Below are 5,545 nucleotides of genomic sequence, written 5' to 3' on the forward strand. Positions count from 1 at the left end.
GGTCTTCACAAAAATGCAAGTCCGTTCTCTGCGTTCTTGGAATCGAGAAACAGCTCATAATCCCTAATACAATTTAGGTGCATTTCCATAGCAGTTAGAGCAGCTGAATGTATTATTATTATTATTATTATTTATTTTTCAATGCGGAAGTGTGCTCGTTTTGAAAATGTTTTAGAACTTCTGATTCAGTCACCTATGAGGGAAATGACTATAGGAATAATAAACTGTAGAAAGCGGTCAAACTGCTTTACAAACAAGACTTTGCATGACAATAGACAAAATAGAATAATATAATAAGAAAATATCAGTTTGCAACATCAAGCAGCAGAAAGAGCTGTTTTTAATATCCAAAAATCAATAGAAGTGTGAGACTGGAAGTCTTGAGCCAAAAAGATTGAAATGGCTGCGCCCACTCATATGCAGGAAATAAGGTGAATATCATTGGCCTCATCCAAATTCTCTAAACTGCTTTCTTTGGAAGCAGCATTCTAAGATATAGAAGGCATCAAGGCACGCTTTTCTAATTCAATTTCGAAGGCAGTTTAGATGTGTGCTTTGATATCCAACAAACCTGTGTGTTCCGTTTCTGACAATGGAGTTTAAATAAATAAGAAAAAGCAAGCTGGTCTCTCAAAGCACCGCATGTGTATGAATTTCATGTAAATGTATGTTTTTGACCAACATTTTTGACTTTTGATGTGAATTCTAGTGGAAACTCAAATTATAGCTTCAGGTATTGAAAAAGTTCTCTATTTTGTTGTATGTGATCAAACTGTTATGCTGTCTGAAAAGCCAGTCTGTCTAAAATCAGATTTACGAGGTAACTTCTTGCACAAAAGCTGCCTCTAAAATAACAACAAAGTGGCAACAAGCAAGCAGCCTAATATGGTTTATGTATCTCTCTTTTTTATTTACAAGAGTAAAACATAAACCGATCCTCAAACATGGTGTGTGAGAACCACCAAGCAGCTTCTGCGACTAAATATCAATGCTAAAACATCGTTTACTAATCATCGCTTACATGTGAATAAAGGCCTATTCAGAAGATTTTGGACTATTAAACAGCTCAATTCATGTAGAGCTCTTTGGGTGAATAGACTTCAACAGAGACAGAATTTGATTAAAAATACTTTTGTTTTCTGAGAACAAGCGACGGTTTGGAGAGACAAAAGTGAGTAAATGTCAATTATCATTTTGGGGTGAGCCAACCATTGAATAACTGCATTTGAATGCACTTCTTTTTGCTTAGTCACAATACAGTTTTGCATCAAACAATGGGGTCCATTTACAGAAGGCCGTTGTATTTACAGTATTTGGCAGTCTATAACGAAGACATCCCACATAGGACATACCCAACTCGACCAGCTAGCTGGAATGAGCCATTTGCTCCACTTTGTGTCCCACTCACTGCCTTCTGGAAAGATTGAACTTTTTGAATTGACATTCAACCTGCAATGCTGACAACACTACTGCTCTAAGATATTTTCAACAGGTTTCTAAAGTCTATATACATATTTGAAAAAACTAAATCATGTAAATGGCAGCGCTTGCATTAAGCGATGTGATTTGACAAAAGCACCAAGTAATTGCAAAAATCTTATGTTAGTACACTAACTGACAAGAGTCTCTTTGCCAAGCAACAAGAAATAACTTAGTTGATCATTTGGTATCAGACATGGCTTGTATGAAAAGACAAAAGGCCTCTAATTTATGCTTATTTTACCAAAATAAAACTATTTAATTAGGACAGTGAGGTCTGACTTTGTTTAGACAAATCATCTTCAATGCCTCCATCTTCATCTTATCTCAGACATCCTCAATAATTTTCATATCTGGTGACTGGGCTGGTCAATCCGGGAGCACCTTGACCTTCTTTACTTTCAGGAACTTTGATGTGAAGGCTGAAGAATTTGCCCTCTAATGTGTTTTGTAATGTAATGGGCAGCACAAATATCTTGAAGCCTAAGGCTGTTGATGTTGCCGTTCACTCTGCAGACCTCTTGCACCCCCATACTGAATCAAACCCCAAACCATGATTTTTTCCTTCACCAAACTTGACTGTTTTCTGTGGAAATCTTTGTGACCATGCAGGTTCCAAAAGGTCTTCTGTAGTATTTGTGATGATTTGGATTGTGGTTGGGGAATCTACCTTCTGCCACTTTTCCAAATGATCAACTAGAAGCAAAGTTATTATTATTTGCTCTAACAATTCAGATCGACAACAAGACTTTTGCCAGGTAGTGTAGGTTTACGTATCAGCCACATATTTAAATAAATACATAAATGCAAAGGCATGTTATGAGGTGGTTTGGTCATTAAGACACAATATCTCAAGGAACTATAGATTTAGAAGATCCATTTGAACTGATCCACCTTTTTTGACTATCTTGAGGCATCGTGGCCAAGGGAAACTAACAACAAATTAAAATTATGGCGTAAAATATCTTATGATCATGATTTTTTTAAATGCACAAAGTGACCTATAAACATAAAAATAAATGTTTTGATCGCAATTTTCTGAAATACTTAGTGAAAAACCACCTCATGAGCATATCAGAATTATTTTTGGATGGTAGGTTTTGTAAAATTTAATGTAAAATTTCCATTGGGCGATATTCAACTAGCAACTTAAGGGTAATGGGATATTTTCTAAAACTGCCACCTTTAGAAGTTAATATACAACTGCGTGAACTTATTTTGCAATAAACTGAATGATCAGAAAATCCCAAAGAAGCAATGACTCTTCCCTGAAAGAAAGTTTTCAACAGAATGTAAATGCATACGAATCTCCTCATGTACTGATGCATCCAGTCAACTGAAACATCTTAGATGGCAGCTATAAACACCAGGCCTGACAAAGCTAAATATTGATATGGAACATCCACTCTTCTAGCACATGCTGAAGCAGCATACACAGAATCACAAGTTTCTTAAAACATGACTTCAATTCATCACAGCAAAGTCCACTGAACCTCCTGAACTTGCAACAGTTCCTCTACAGATAACAAATTTCTACAGTCACAAGCCAACTTGGACTCATTTTGCTCATAAAAAGCGTACACAGAAACTCCCAGCCTTCACCATTTTGAAAATATTACAGGCAGGAATGTGCCGTTCCAGACACCCAAACAGCACGGTGTTCCAGCCAAGCTGCATACTTGAGATGAGTGACCTCATGCTGAAGATCCAGCGCTCTGTGTATGCAAACACATGGCCATGACAACGGGCCAGTCAGGATGACAGCGATATGAAAATCCTCCTCATTACACGCGGCAGCTCATTTGCTTTTGGGTGGACGCTAATTGAAGATCTCAATCCTAAAACAACTGTCAGGAGGAGATGCTGTTTGCTTAAAACAGATTTTTCCTTGTTCTGGTCTCGCTATGGAGTTGTTGTGTCTACAGATTAAGTTTCCAGTGTTTATGCTGGAGAATGAATAAAACATGCACTGACATCAACAAAACGAGTTATTGAAGCAATGTTCTTTCAAGCAGAGGAACAAAGGCAGGACTTGTTTGTACTGTGACCGTGTATCAACAAAATAAAATTTCGATTTAGCCGCTGGTGTTTGAATGTTTCAGTTTCCTCCTTGATAATGCACATGTCCTAATTGATTTTTGCATCAAATATTAATCTATTTGAACAGTTTGTACCATTTTGAGCAGTTAAAAAGCATCTGATCAGCAACTTCAATGAATATGAACAATTCCAAGTTTTGAAAGCCATTTTTTATCCCTTAAATGGAGTATTAAAAGAAAAAGGAAGTCAAAGGTGTTTATGCTTTTTTGAATTATTCTACAGTTTTATTTGAGTACAGTAACATAAAAACTATGTATTTTGTCTCCGGATAAGATTATCCACATACATATGTTACACTATACTTGTGTAGGGCAATATATACTTTATACCAAATCTCATAATTGATTGTTTGCATTTTAAAGCTAAACTATATTTCTCCATTCACATTTTTACATTTATTAATTTAGCAAGCTTGTTCTCCAAAGCTTTAAGAGTTCACACTTAGCTGATGATTGATTATAAAGCATGTTCGGCATGCTGTCCCAGGAGAGAGCCCCGAGCTCATAAGATCCTTGAGCTTGGGGTTCCTGCCTGTTTGCAGGGCGAGAGAGGAGGTTGAGTTCAGGTAGGTCTCAAGAATTCCCTTTCTATTAATGACAAATTAGAGACTGCTACAGAGAAATATACTGCTAATTAAGAGCTCGCCTATGGTGCTAATTTGGTTTAGTCAATTCACCTATGTCGCAAGTTTTTGGACTGGGAGGAAACCGGAGATCCTGAGGGAAACCCATGCGAGCACGGGGAGAACGTGTAAACTCCACACAGAAATGTCGACTGGCCTGTTAAGAGACTTGAACCAGTTACGTTCTTTCTGGGAGGCAACAGTGCCAGATTAAATGTCCCTTAATTTAAGCATCTAACGTGTATCTTTAAGCATGAAGGACTTGTAATGATTCAATCCATTACTGAAGACTGCATTTTTAGAATGAATTTCTTCCAGGTTGTTATAAGGATTTAAGCTTGATGTATCATCTTCATGTAATGAGAGAAATATGAAATCAATTTTATTTTTTATTTTTTTTCTCTCTAAATACAAATTTTTCTTGATTGGTTTTTCTAGAAGTTTTTTTTTTATTATTGGATTCCATTTTTAATAGTTCCACATTTTAATCTAAATGCACTGGATTCTGTCATTTTGCCTGTCTTACAAAAATCACAGGGCACTAAAATACTGATGACTCACTCTGCACTGCAGAGACCGCTCTAATTAAAGCCTACCAAAATGTGAACATCCCACCCCAATATAATTTCCAACAAGCAATACATTCAGAAAAAGGACATTTTAAATATACAGTTGAGGCCAGAAATATTAGCCTCCCTGTTTATTTTTTTCTCCAAATTCAGTTTAACGAACTGAAGATTCAACATTTCTAAACAATAGTTTGAATAACCAATTTCTAATAACGGATTAGTTTTATCTTTGCCATGATGACGGTAAACAATTTTACCAGATATTTTAAGACACTTGCATACAGCTTAAGTGACATTAAATGGCTTAACTAGGTTCATTAGGTTAACTAGGCAGGTTAGGGTAATAAGGCAAGTTATTGTATAAATGTTTTTTTTTTTGTAGACAATCGAAAAAAATGTATACCTTAAAGGGGCTAATAATTTTGACCTTAAAATAGTTTTTAAAAAAATTATAACTGCTTTTATTCTAGCCAAAATATTACAAGACTTTCTCCAGAATATTAAATATTATCAGACAAACTGTGAAAATGGCCTTGCTCTGTAAAACATCATTTGGGAAATATTTTAAAAAGAAAAATTAAATCAAAGGGGGGCTAATAATTCTGATGTCAACTATACGAATTACCTTTAAATGTTACATAAGCAAATTAAATAACAAACCAAAAATGTTTTAAATTATGATAAACTTTATTAGATAGTTACCAATATTATCTACATCACTTAATACAAAGAGAATGGTGGTCTCCAGGCAGAAAGGGTTTAAAAACAGGCAACC

This window comes from Danio rerio, chromosome 23, assembly GCF_052040795.2.
Source record: "Danio rerio strain M-AB ecotype USA chromosome 23, GRCz13ab, whole genome shotgun sequence".
Classification (NCBI taxonomy): domain Eukaryota; kingdom Metazoa; phylum Chordata; class Actinopteri; order Cypriniformes; family Danionidae; genus Danio; species Danio rerio.